Genomic DNA, 14,648 nt, shown 5'->3' on the forward strand with positions numbered 1-14,648 from the left:
GGCAGCTGCGGCTTTTCCAAGTCCCAACTCCTCAATGAGGTTCTCAGCCCCTCCCAGCAGCATCACGATTTCTTTATCCATCGGGACGTGGAGTCTGGGAACGTCCCTCGAGATATGGCAGATGGGCTGGTTGAGATTTCCTGGTATTTCCCTGGTGGGATGGAGAATTCAGATCTCTTCCCAGAACCCGTTGCGGTGACGAATCTGCGCGGAGACATGGAGTCGCACCAGTTGCAGTTTCGCTTTTTAACAGAGGTCTCCTCGGCAGTGTTCATAGTTACTGAGCGCATCAGTGAGAAACAATACATGCTGTTATCATCTCCACAGGGATCAGCCATAAAATATTACTTCATCCTCTATGGTCAGGCTCGAGAGGACAAGGAAACACTGGGATTTTTGAAAAAGTTAGCTCCGGTGCTGAAACTGAAACAATCACAAGTGCTGGTGAAAGGTAACAATAAAAATAAATCTGATTTTGTGAAAAAAATACAATCCACTCTCACAAGTATAATGAAGTCATCTCCCAAGAGAGTGAATATGGAGAATATGGCTGTGACAGCCCATGAATTGGGAATCTGTGTAGATGAGGACAGTGAAGAATGTCAGAGAGTGAGAAAACTTGGAAAAGAGATCACTGCAGAAATAAAAGATGTTGCAAAGTACAAAAGAGATAAGTTGAGACTCCAAGGAGATTTCTGGAAAAACGTAGGGAAAATGGAAAAAGAGCTGTGCAGAATGAAAGAGCAAGGGGACACCCCCCCAGAAGTCTATAAATCTCAGGTGAGAGGTAATTTGCTGGAGTTACGCACACAGCAGAATAAATGCTCCATCAGTGGAGGAATGACAACATTTATTAATGGACTAGAACGCTTACTTCCATTGGAAAAGTACTACTTCCTCAAATGGATGAAATTCAGTCTGGATTATACTGCCAGAGAGTATCTGTCTGAAAAAAGACGTGAATATAAAGAGAAATGTGAATATTTAGAGAATAATCCACAACATCTAGCAGAACTAGATACATTAATCTCTTCTGGTTCCCTAGGGGTTGAGCATTTTATTCGTGAGCTGGGTCAGCTGTATGAGGCTGAATGTTCAATGGATAAAGAAGGCAAAATACTGAGAAGCCAGAGGAAATTCATCCATTTCCCAGGCATAGCAGCTGACCTGATGCTGGAAGGGTTTCCCATGGAGCTGATTGATGGAGATGCCTCCAACATCCCACTGCAGTGGGTGACAGATGTTCTGACTCAGCTCCATACCAAGCTGGGGGGGGAGGTCCAGAATGGTGGTTCTAATGGTGCTGGGAGTGCAGAGCACTGGGAAATCCACCCTCCTCAGCACCATGTTTGGCCTGCAGTGAGCAGTGGCCAATGTACGCGAGGAGCCTTCATGTCACTCATTAAAGTGGCAGAGAAGTTTCAGCAGAAACTGGGCTGTGATTTCATCCTGGTGATAGACACAGAAGGCTTGAAAGCCCCTGAACTGGCCAAGCTGGAGGATGGTTATGAACATGACAATGAGCTGGCCACCCTGGTGATTGGGTTAAGTGACATAACCATTGTTAACATGGCCATGGAAAATGCCACTGAAATGAAAGATATTCTGCAAATTGTGGTCCATGCCTTTCTCAGAATGAGGGAAGTAGGACAAAAACCCAACTGCCAATTTGTCCATCAGAATGTCAGTGATGTGTCTGCGCATGACCAAAACATGAGGGACAGGAAACACCTCCTGGAACAGCTGGATGAAATGACGAAAGCTGCAGCAAAGATGGAAAAACAAAACCAGGAAATGGCATTTTGTGATATTATGGACTATGAGGCAGAGAAACACAATTGGTACATCCCTGGGCTGTGGCATGGAGTCCCTCCTATGGTTTCCGTGAACACAGGATACAGTAAAAAAAATTATGAGTTAAAGAAATATCTATTTGAATTTATCACAAGTCTTTCCCATACCAGATCCCCTAGGGAGATTCCACAGTTTATTGAATGGGTGAGGAGTCTGTGGAATGCTGTAAAACATGAAAAATTCATCTTCAGCTTCAGAAATAGCCTGGTAGCTGAAGCCTATAACCAGCTGTCTATGAGATATGCAGAGTGGGAATGGGATTTCCGCAAGGAGATGCATCTCTGGGTATCTAAAAAAGAAACTTGTATTCAGAATCAGCCACCAGAGAAACTAGACTCCAATGTCTTAACCAAGCTAAAGAGTGAGGCACTTGAGAAACTGAGGCAGAGAGAAGAGATATTTTTGGATCATTTAAAACTCTATTTTGAAAGTGGATCAGCACATCTGCACGAGATTGAAAAATACAGGGAAGATTTCTGTATGAGTATAAAGGGCCTCAAAAAGGAACTTGAAACTTACTCAGTCAGCAAGTGTGAGGAAGTTATTCGAATTCATGTAGGCCGACACAAGTTAGACAGTATCCAGTCTCAGTGCATGGAAATTATCCAAGGGAAAATTGACAGACTGTTGAGAGATTGCAGGAAACGAGAACGTAAACTAGACAATAAGGAAATTAAAAGAGAATTTGAAAAGGTGTGGGAAGAAGCATTTTCTGGATTATCATTCACTCCTTTACAGAAACAAGATATTTATCATGATATGGCATTCCAGCTGAAAAATGATCTGAAGAATCGAGGCAGTGCCATCAATCAGAAGCTACAAGAAGCTGGAAGCCTGAGTTATAGAATGAAGTGTGTTACAAAGAAAAATCAAAACTTAATCTTCAAATTTTTCTTTAGTTTGAGCTATATTATACAAATATTTATCAGAGCCATAATGCAATGTTTCATACCACACTGGTCCATACCACAAAGTTTAAATAAAATAGAAGAACCTTTTAAATTCATAAAGGAAGAGTGGAAGAGTTATTTCACATCCATAGTACAATGGTTCATACCACAGTGCTTCATACCACAAAGTTTAAATAGAACAGAAGAAACTTTTAAAACCATAAAAGAAAAGTGTATGAGTTATATCAAAGAAAAGGTCAATTCCAAGGTAGATTACAGTGAAACCTACTGCAGGGAGTTGCTGTGTATGATCAATGAGAGGCTCCAGCAACAGGATGTTCAGAAGAGACCCATTAGCACTTGCTTTGAATTTGACTTGAAACTTCACATTTTGGGGACGGCAGCTTGGAGTTTTCAGAAGATGCATGAAGATTTTTATCAAAGAACATGATCCTCAGCAACGGCTGGAAAAACTAAAGTCTCAGTGTTTCTCCAATTTCAGAGATTTTTACCTTGAGAAAGCTTCCTGCCAAAACAAGGCCAGGGAATTCTGTTATCAATGTCTCAAACCTGCCCTTGAGGATTATGTTAATAAAAGACTTGGAATAGAAATAATGAACAACATTCTCAATGAATACAGTAGCCGGAAGTTTTTCCAATTTACTGTACTGAAAATGCTACTGGAAGAGGAAAACTTTGATAACTATTGGAAATATATTAATAACCACAAAGAGTTTGTCAAAACCTGGACACATAGATACCTGGTTGGCCAGGGAAGGCAAGTTTGGTGGCTATGGAGGAAAAAATTCTGTCCAAAATCATAAGAAAAATCTGGAATTTCCTGGAAAACTCCAGAGATGATGATACCAATGGAGTTTTTGCCTTCTTGGACAACTTTCACAGAGTGTTTGAAAAGGATCTTGTCATCTCCCAGGGCAGCTTAGTAGGGATATAGTTTGGAAATACAGCAAATGCTGACCAGTTTTCTGATTTTATCCAAATGTTTCTTCCTTCTCTGGAACAACAAATTTTATCTGAATATAAAGATTGGGCAATTGAGTCCAAGCTCTCCCATCTGTCAGTGAAGCCCCAGGATGAAATCTTTACCCATGTGTTTGGCTGTGAGAAATGGTGTCCCTTCTGTGGAGTGCCCTGTGAAGGAGGAGGCAATGATCACAAGGAGCACTTTGCATCAATACATCGCCCTCAAGGTTTAGGACCATACATGGATGACAACACAAATAAACTAACATACTCTCTGTGCTCTTCCACTGTGGTTTCCAATCGCAGATTCAAAAATAAAGACACAGATTGGAAACTTCATCCCTACAAAGATTATCGCCATTACCACCCAGACTGGTGCATTCAGCCAGATCCCAGCATTGAGGCTTGCGATTACTGGAAGTTTGTTTTTAAGACCTTCAATCAGAAGTTTGCTAGAGAGTACTATGCTGAACCAGCAGATCTGCCAGGGGACTGGGAAAGAATAACAAGAGATCAAGTATTGGAGAGCTTGAAGAAAGCCTTCTTTATGCAATAATAAGTGTGTTTTAAGTAGGATTATATAGGAACATTTCCTTTTAAAAAAATATCCAACATGAAAAAATCTCATTGTCCCTAAACTCAGTCATCAGAGCCTGCAACTGTTGATCAGTTTTCCTGGAAATTATTTCATTTGGCAATTTTATAATACAACAAGGGCCTGATCCAAAAGTTCCCATTGCTGTTAATGGGCTCTGCAGTGGGGCCCTGAAAAGGAACACCTTAGATTAGGTTCTTCACTAAAAATTGCCTCTGCAGATTCCCATCCTTGGAAGCACAAGCTTCCATCACAGGAGTCCTAAAACCATTTATAACACATTTTCCCTTGGGGCATTGCATGCATCTGCTCATATAATCAAATATTCATCACAGGGTAATAACATTTCTTGTGTGTTGGGAGTTTCATAGATTTCAATGACAGAAGGGACCATTCTGACCGCCTATATAACAGAAGACCCTAGGACTTCCCTGAATTAATTTCTGTTTGCACTAGAGCAGATCTTTAAGAAAACATCCAATTTTGATTTGAAAGTTTCCAGTGATGGAGAATCTGCCATAACCCTTGGTAAGTTGTTCCAATGCTTAATTACCATCACGCTTGAGGGAAGTATCTTTTGTGAAAGGAAATTGGGTCATATACATTGGTGTATTTGTATAATGTTGGTCTATTTGTGTCACATTTGTTATCCAGCCTGTTGTAGAATTCCTACTTTCACTCTTTCTACCTTTGTTAGTGTAAATAAAGTCATGGACTGTCTGCCTGCTGTGTTTCCACTGTCTAATTTTGTGAGTTTTATTGACTTCTTAGTCTGTAAGCACTGCTAACATGCATTGTTGTAAGTGGGGTTTCCCTGTAAAAGTTTGCTTGGATGGACCAATGTAGGAAATGAGTTCCATAGTCAAGGACTCTCTGAAAACACCCTGCTCTCTCCTCTATGCTTGGAAACCTAGGGCTGCTGATTCAAGCTCAGCAAAGAAGAGAAGCCATCTCTCAAATATGCAGATCATAGGGGGCTTTAGAGCTCAACTCTGCCAGGGGCCGAGCACTCTGGCTCCCACCAGGAAAATCTCTTAGGTACATGCCTGATTGGGCCAGATTGCTCAGCATCTTTTGGAATTGAATCCGTATGGATCAACCACAACAACTTGAATTGATCCAGGAATTATCTGGATGCCAATGCAGCACCTTAGTCCCTGTTGAGGAGGGTACCACGTGCAGAGAATGAGTGTGTCGATAGCACCAGGTAGATGAGAAATGGCCTGCGTCATGCAATCATCTCATTTGTATGGACCAGGTCCCAAGGGAGGCTTGTTTTGCTGGTGTGTGAATATTCACAGAATGTAAATTCAGAGCAGCTTACAAGTAAATAGTTTCTTTACGAGTGAAAAATAATTAAAAATCAATCATTGAAGAAATTGAGCACCTGGTATCAGACCTTCTTTCATTGCTTCTCTCCCCCCCTTTCCAAATGATCTTAATACAGAATAATACAACCTCTTCAAAGTTCCCTTGAGGTTAAAACTCACTGAAATCTTATAACTGGTTATGTTTGAATATTTTTTAATGATGAATGGCCACTTTTTACTATTCCTAATTATAACTTCCTTGTAACGTTTCTGTCTTTAAGTTAGTGATATACACTCAGCCTTTTGTTTGAGTGGGAGTTCTGTTGGAGGAGAAGGTATTTGTGTTTGGTTTTGTATTGGTAATATTTGTATCTGGAGAGGCTTGTAGGGGCTTTGTGCTGGGAGAGAAGCTGAGCCCTGATTAGGGGGCGGGGCTTCACTGACTAGGGGTCCTATAAAGGTAGCAGCCAGTCGTGCAGTGGCACAGGAGCCAGCAAACAGAGCTGTAAACAGGGGTGTTTGAGTGGGAGTTGAAAGGAGAGTTTGTCTTGTGGTGCTTGTGTTTTGCTGTGGGTGGTGGTGTTTTGGGGTGCTTTGTGTTTTCCAGATTAACAGGATTTAGGTGGGAAGGCTATGACAGATACAGAGGCAGCAGAGGGAGTGACCCATGTAGTGGAAGACATAATGAAGATGACTGGATGTGGAAGCTGCGGTATGTATTTGATCCTGGAGGGGCTACCTGGTAAGAGTTTTGTCTGCATGAAGTGCCGTCTGATAGAGCTGATGGAGGAAGAGATCCAAGGTTTGGAGATGCAGGTGGAAAGTCTGGTAGAGTTTAGGAAGGGGTTTGAGCAGATTATGGAGCAAAGACATGAGGCAGCTGAAGGGAAAAGCTCAGACTTGCAGATGGAAGCAGGACTGAGTAATTCTGAGGGGAGACTGGGTGAGGAAAGTGGTCAGTGGAAGCATGTGACTAAGAGAACCAGGCAGAGGAAAAGACGGGCTAGTGAAGGAGAAATAGAGCTTAAGAATAGGTATGCAGAGTTGGAAAATGAAGAAGGGGCTCAGCAGGTAGTCATTGAAGGTGGAAGGGCAAGGAAGAAGAGAAGAGCAGCTAGTCCTATAGGAAAAGGGTAAGAGTTAATGGAGATTACACCAAATATGAGCCCCAGGAGGATACAGGATAGGTTAAAGAGGATTACAAGGGAGAATAGGAATGGAAAGAACTTGCAGCCAGAGGGAACAGGGGATAGACTGGAGACTAGCACCGTCACTAGGAAAAGACAGGTCTATGTGACTGGGGACTCTTTACTGAGAAGAATAGATAGGCCTGTAACCAGAGCTGATCCAGAAAATAGGAGGGTGTGCTGTCTTCCAGGTGCTAAGATACGGGATGTAGACCTGAGGTTGAAAAGGATTCTAGAGGGAGCGGGAAAGAATCCCCTAATTATCCTTCATGTGGGAACAAATGATACGGCTAGATTCTCGCTGGAAAGTATTAAGGGAGACTATGCTAGGTTGGGGAAGACGCTTAAGGAAATTGAGGCTCAGGTGATCTTTAGTGGGATTCTGCCTGTTCCTAGAGAAGGGCAACAAAGGTGTGACGAGATTATGACTATCAACAGATGGCTTAGTCAGTGATGCTATAAGGAGGGCTTTGGGATGTATGGCCACTGGGGGGCATTCATGGACAGAGGACAGTTCTCTCGGGATGGACTTCATCTGAGTAGGGAAGGAAATAGACTTCTAGGATGGAGGCTGGCACAACTGATTAAGAGAGCTTTAAACTAGGAATTTGGGGGAGATGGTTGGGAGATGTTCAGGTAATCTCCACGCCAGAATTTAGCATTGAGAAGAAAGAAAATGAAGTAAGAGTGGATACAGCCGTAGGTAGGAGGAAGGGCAGTGTAGATACAAGTCTAATAGGTTATACTGGTAGTAAAATGACCGTGCCTAATAGGGTACAGAATGTGAGTGAGGCCAAACAGCAAAAATTAAGGTGTTTGTACACTAATGCGAGGAGCCTAGGTAACAAAATGGAGGAACTAGAGCTACTGGTGCAGGAAGTGAAACCAGATATTATAGGGATAACAGAAACAGGGTGGAATAGGAGTCATGACTGGACTACAGGTATTGAAGGGTATGTGCTGTTTAGGAAAGACCGAAATAAAGGTAAAGGTGGTGGAGTAGCACTGTATATCAATGATGAGGTAGAATGTAAAGAAATAAGAAGCGATGAAATGGATATGACTGAGTCCGTCTGGACAAAAATTAAATTGGGGAAGAAAAATTTAGAGCCTCCCCTGGGATAGTGCTTGGGGTGTGCTATAGACCACCGGGATCTAATTTGGATATGGATAGAGCCCTTTTTAATCAAGTAAATACTAATGGAAACTGTGTGATCATGGGAGACTAACTTCCCAGATATAGACTGGAGGACAAGTTCTAGTAATAATAATAGGGCTCAGATTTTCCTAGATGCGATAGCTGATGGATTCCTTCAGCAAGTAGTTGCTGAACCGACTAGAGGGGATGCCATTTTAGATTTGGTTTTGGTGAGTAGTGAGGACCTCACAGAAGAAATGGTTGTAGGGGATAATCTTGGCTCAAGTGATCATGAGCTAATTCAGTTCAAACTGAACGGAAGGATTAATAAAAATAAATCTGCAACTAGGGTTTTTGATTTTAAAAGGGCTGACCTTCAAAAATTAAGGAAATTAGTTAGGGAAGTGGATTGGACTAAGGAATTTATGGATCTAAAGGTAGAGGAGGCCTGGGATTATTTTAAATCAAAGCTGCAGAAGCTATCGGAAGCCTGCATCCCAAGTAAGGGGAAAAAATTCATAGGCAGGACTTGTAGACCAAGCTGGATGAGCAAGCATCTCAGAGAGGTGATTAAGAAAAAGCAGAAAGCATATAGGCAGTGGAAGAAGGGAGGGATCAGCAAGGAAAGCTACCTTCTTGAGGTCAGAACATGTAGGGATAAAGTGAGACAGGCTAAGAGTCAAGTAGAGTTGGACCTTGCAAAGGGAATTAAAACCAATAGTAAAAGGTTCTGTAGTCGTATAAATAAGAAGGAAACAAAGAAAGAAGTGGGACCACGAAACACTGAGGATGGAGTGGAGGTCAAGGATAACCTAGGCATGGCCCAATATCTAAACAAATACTTTGCCTCAGTCTTTAATAAGACTAAAGAGGATCTTAGGGATAATGGTAGCATGACAAATGGCAATGAGGATATGGAGGTAGGCATTACCATATTTGAGGTAGAAGCGAAACTCAAACAGCTTAATGGGACTAAATCGGGGGGCCCAGATAATCTTCATCCAAGAATATTAAAGGAATTGGCACCCAAAATTGCAAGCCCATTAGCAAGAATTTTTAATGAATCTGTAAACTCAGGAGTTGTACCGTATGATTGGAGAATTGCTAACATAGTTCCTATTTTTAAGAAAGGGAAAAAAAGTGATCCGGGTAATTATAGGCCTGTTAGTTTGACATCTGTAGTATGCAAGGTCTTGGAAAAAATTTTGAAGGAGAAGGTAGTTAAGGACATTGAAGTCAATGGTAAATGGGACAAAATACAACATGGTTTTACAAAAGGCAGATCGTGCCAAACCAACCTGATCTCCTTCTTTGAGAAAGTAACAGATTTTTTAGACAAAGAAAATGCAGTGGATCTAATTTACCTAGATTTTAGTAAGGCATTTGATACCATGCCACATGGGGAATTATTAGTTAAATTGGATAAGATGGGGATCAATAGGAAAATTGAAAGGTGGATAAGGAATTGGTTAAAGGGGAGACTACAACGGGTCCTACTGAAAGGTGAACTGTCAGGCTGGAGGGAGGTTACCAGTGGAGTTCCTCAGGGGTCGGTTTTGGGACCAATCTTATTTAATCTTTTTATTACTGACCTTGGCACAAAAAGTGGGAGTGTGCTAATAAAGTTTGCAGATGATACAAAGCTGGGAGGTATTGCCAATTTAGAGAAGGACAGGGATACCCTACAGGAGGATCTGGATGACCTTGTAAACTGGAGTAATAGTAATAGGATGATATTTAATTGTGAGAAGTGTAAGGTCATGCATTTAGGAATTAATAACAAGAATTTCAGTTATAAGCTGGGGACGCATCAATTAGAAGTAATGGAGGAGGAAAAGGACCTTGGAGTATTGGTTGATCATAGGATGACTATGAGCCGCCAATGTGATATGGCCATGAAAAAAGCTAATGCGGTCTTGGGATGCATCAGGAGAGCTATTTCCAGTAGGGATAAGGAGGTTTTAGTACCGTTATACAAGGCACTGGTGAGACCTCACCTGGAATACTGTGTGCAGTTCTGGTCTCCCATGTTTAAAAAGGATGAATTCAAACTGGAACAAGTACAGAGAAGAGCTACTAGGATGATCCGAGGAATGGAAAGCTTGTCTTATGAAAGGAGACTCAGGGAGCTTGGCTGGTGAACTATGTTGGGGTTCAGGCTCTGGCTAAGCCTCTTATGTAGGGTTATAGGCTGCTGCCGGTTCAGGTTTGGTGGGGCCCTCTGGTGTTGGGGTTGCAAGTACTGGATTCAGTGCTGGTAATGGGTCTGGTGCTGGTTGTTCCGACGGTTCCGGGGCTGGTTCCATCTGGGTCTCTGGGACTGGATCCACCACTGCTGTTGCAGACATTGGCCTGGGTCTGGGTCCATCACCTCTGACCAGGTCCTGATAGAAGTTTCCAGAACAGAGCTAGGCGTCATGGCTTGTTTAGCCTGGCTGCGGGTGACCGTACCCACCCTCTTGGCTGACTTAACATGATTGGCCAAGTCTTCCCCCAACAGCATGGGGATGGGATAATCATCATAGACTGCAAAAGTCCATGTTCCTGACCAGCCCTTGTACTGGACAGGCAACTTGGCTGGAGTCAAATTGAAAGAGTTGGACTTGAAGGGTTGAATCGTCACTTGGATCTCTGGGTTGATTAAATTGGGGTCCACTAAGGAAGCATGGATAGCCGACACCTGTGCTCCGGTGTCCCTCCACGCGGTGACCTTCTTCCCACCCACACTCACAGTTTCCCTCCGCTCTGAGGGTATCAGGGAGGTATCTGGGCCTGCGGATCTCTGGTGTGATTCCGGTGCAATGAACTGTAATCTGTTGGGGTTCTTGGGGCAGTTGGCCTTTACATGCCCCAGCTCGTTACATTTAAAACATCATCCAGCTGACAGGTCACTGGGGCGAGGCGGGTTGCTGGAGAATGGGGTGGTGGGACGATAAGTTGTCTGGAGGGTTCTTTGGGAGGTAGGTGGGGCCTTGGGCGGCCCCCGGTAATAGGGTGTGGTCTGGGGTTGTCCCTTTGGTCTCCGCTGCAACTGAGACCAGTTTTCTTCTTCTCTGCCACCTCTACCCATCTGGCTCCAATCTCTCCTGCCTCGACTACAGTTTTGGGCTTCCCATCTAGGATGTATCTTTCTATTTCCTCAGGAACACCCTCTAAGAATTGTTCCATTTGCATTAGGAAGGGCAAATTTACTGAAGATACAGCACTTACTCCTGATATCCAGGCATCCCAATGTTTCACAATGTGGTAGGCATGTCGAGTAAATGACACGTCTGATTTCCACCTTAGGGCTCTGAACCTCCGACGAGAATGCTCGGGTGTTATCCCCATTCTAACTCTCGCCTTGGTTTTAAACAGTTCATACTTGTACATGTGTTCCTTCGGCATTTCAGCTGCCACCTCAGCTAAGGGTCCACTGAGCTGTAGCCTCAGCTCTACCATGTATTGGTCTGTAGAGTTGCTGTACCCAAGGCAGGCCCTTTCAAAGTTTTCTAAGAAGGCCTCAGTATCATCGCCTGCCTTGTAGGTGGGGAACTTTCTGGGATGGGAAGTAGCACCTGGAGAAGGATTGCTAGGGTTTGTTGGAATATTCTGCTGAGCCTTTACCTTCTCCATCTCCAGGGCATGCTTTCTCTCTTTTTCCTTCTCCTCCTCCACATGCTTCCTTGCCTCCATTTCCCTCATAGAATCATAGAACCATAGAATATCAGGGTTGGAAGGGACCTCAGGAGGTCATCTTGTCCAACCCCCTGCTCAGAGCAGGACCAATCCCCAATCAAATCATCCCAGCCAGGGCTTTGTCTAGCCTGACCTTAAAAACTTCTAAGGAAGGAGATTCCACCACCTCCCTCGGTAACGCATTCCAGTGTTTCACCACCCTCCTAGTGAAAAAGTTTTTCCTAATATCCAACCTAAACCTCCCCCACTGCAACTTGAGACCATTACTCCTTGTTCGGTCATCTGCTACCACTGAAAACAGTCTAGGTCCATTCTCCTTGGAACCCCCTTTCAGGTAGTTGAAAGCAGCTATCAAATCCCCCCTCATTCTTCTCTTCTGTAGACTAAAGAATCCCAGTTCCCTCAGCCTCTCCTCATAAGTCATGTGTTCCAGTCCCCTAATCATTTTTGTTGCCCTTTGCTGGACTCTCTCCAATTTTTCCACATCCTTCTTGTAGTGTGGGGCCCAAAACTGGACACAATACTCCAGATGAGGCCTCACCAATGTCGGATAGAGGGGAACAATCACGTCCCTCGATCTGCTGGCAATGCCCCTACTTATACATCCCAAAATGCCATTGGCCTTCTTGGCAACAAGGGCACACTGTTGACTCATATCCAGCTTCTCGTCCACTGTAACCCCTAGGTCCTTTTCCGCAGAACTGCTGCCTAGCCATTCGGTCCCTAGTCTGTAGCTGTGCATTGGGTTCTTCCGTCCTAAGTGCAGGACCCTGCATTTATCCTTATTGAACCTCATCAGGTTTCTTTTGGTCCAATCCTCCAATCTACCACTCCTCCCAGTTTAGTATCATCCGCAAATTTGCTAAGAGTGCAATCCACACCATCCTCCAGATCATTTATGAAGATATTGAACAAAACCGGCCCCAGGACCGACCCCTGGGGCACTCCACTTGACACCGGCTGCCAACTAGACATGGAGCCATTGATCACTACCCGTTGAGCCCGACAATCTAGCCAACTTTCTACCCACCTTATAGTGCATTCATCCAGCCCATACTACTTTAACTTGCTGGCAAGAATACTGTGGGAGACTGTGTCAAAAGCTTTGCTAAAGTCCAGGAACAACACATCCACTGCTTTCCCTTCATCCACAGAACCAGTTATCTCATCATAGAAGGCAATTAGATTAGTCAGGCATGACTTGCCCTTGCTGAATCCATGCTGACTGTTCCTGATCACTTTCCTCTCCTCTAAGTGCTTCAGAATTGATTCCTTGAGGACCTGCTCCATGATTTTTCCAGGGACTGAGGTGAGGCTGACTGGCCTGTAGTTCCCAGGATCCTCCTTCTTCCCTTTTTTAAAGATGGGCACTACATTAGCCTTTTTCCAGTCATCCTTGACTTCCCCCGATCGCCATGAGTTTTCAAAGATAATGGCCAATGGCTCTGCAATCACATCCGCCAACTCCTTTAGCACTCTCGGATGCAACGCTTCCGGCCCCATGGACTTGTGCACGTCCAGCTTTTCTAAATAGTCCCGAACCACTTCTTTCTCCACAGAGGGCTGGTCACCTCCACCCCATGCTGTGCTGCCCAGTGCAGTACTCTGGGAGCTGACCTTGTTCGTGAAGACAGAGGCAAAAACACATTGAGTACATTAGCTTTTTCCACATCCTCTGTCACTAGGTTGCCTCCCTCATTCAGTAAGGGGCCCACACTTTCCTTGACTTTCTTCTTGTTGCTAACATACCTAAAGAAACCCTTCTTGTTACTCTTAACATCTCTTGCTAGCTGCAACTCCAGGTGTGATTTCGCCTTCCTGATTTCACTCCTACATGCCCGAGCAATATTTTGATAATCTTCCCTGGTCATTTGTCCAATCTTCCACTTCTTGTAAGCTTCTTTTTTGTGTTTAAGATCAGCAAGGATTTCACTGTTAAGCCAAGTTGGTCGCCTGCCATATTTACTATTCTTTCTACACATGGGGATGGTTTGTCCCTGTAATATCAATAAGGATTCTTTAAAATACAGCCAGCTTTCCTGGACTCCTTTCCCCCTCATGTTATTCTCCCAGGGGATCCTGCCCATCAGTTCCCTGAGGGAGTCAAAGTCTGCTTTTCTGAAGTCCACGGTCCATATTCTGCTGCTTTCCTTTCTTCCTTGTGTCCCTCCTGTGGGGAGCCTCCTGTACATCCTTCTCCATCCGCATGAGTTCTGTCTTTCTTTCATGTTCCTTTTGTTTTTCATCAGCCTCAAATCTGGCTAATTCCAGCTTTTGTTGAGCCGTGGAGTCTGTCATCCTCACCTCTCTGTTTTTAACTGACTTTACACCTGAGGTTTAGAAATAAAATAAACAAAACTTGGCTTGTAAAATTTTGTTGTGCTGGAATAGGATACCTATTCTCTGATAGTGATTGTCAGCCTACAGAGAAAGACAATTCCCTTGTGTCTCTTCTCTGGCCCCAAATCAAAGCAAAAAACCTCCAACTACTTGGAAACCTGCTTTCCAGCAGCCCAAAGGAAAAAAATTTCCTTTTCAAATCTGTGCTCCTTAAAAAAAAAAAAATCAAAATCCTAAAAAAAACCCTTCCACCTTTGTCTCCAGGCAAATGGGTAGAACACCCCCCTATTTACTTTTTTTGGGGAAAAAAACCTCAGGTTTGTGAAGACTGAATTTCCCTGAAGGAGGCTAACTACTCTGCCTCCAGGCAAAGAAAACCTGCAATTCACAAAGATAATCCCCTTTTGTCTCTGCTCTGGCCCCAAAGCAAAGCAAAAAGCCTCCAACTATTTCCAGTTGGAAATCTGCTTTCTAGCAGCCCAAAGGAAAACAAATATTTCCTATTAAAATCTGTGTTTCTGCTTCAAACAAAAATCTCAAATTGATCTCAAAATGATTTCAAATTCATCCCACCGCTCTGCCACCATGTCAAGGTTCCTTCCCCACTTTGAACTCTAGGGTACAAATGTGGGGACCTGCATGAAAACCTCCTAAGCTTACTTTTACCAGCTT

Source organism: Natator depressus, chromosome 6, assembly GCF_965152275.1.
Source record: "Natator depressus isolate rNatDep1 chromosome 6, rNatDep2.hap1, whole genome shotgun sequence".
Taxonomy (NCBI): Eukaryota; Metazoa; Chordata; order Testudines; family Cheloniidae; genus Natator; species Natator depressus.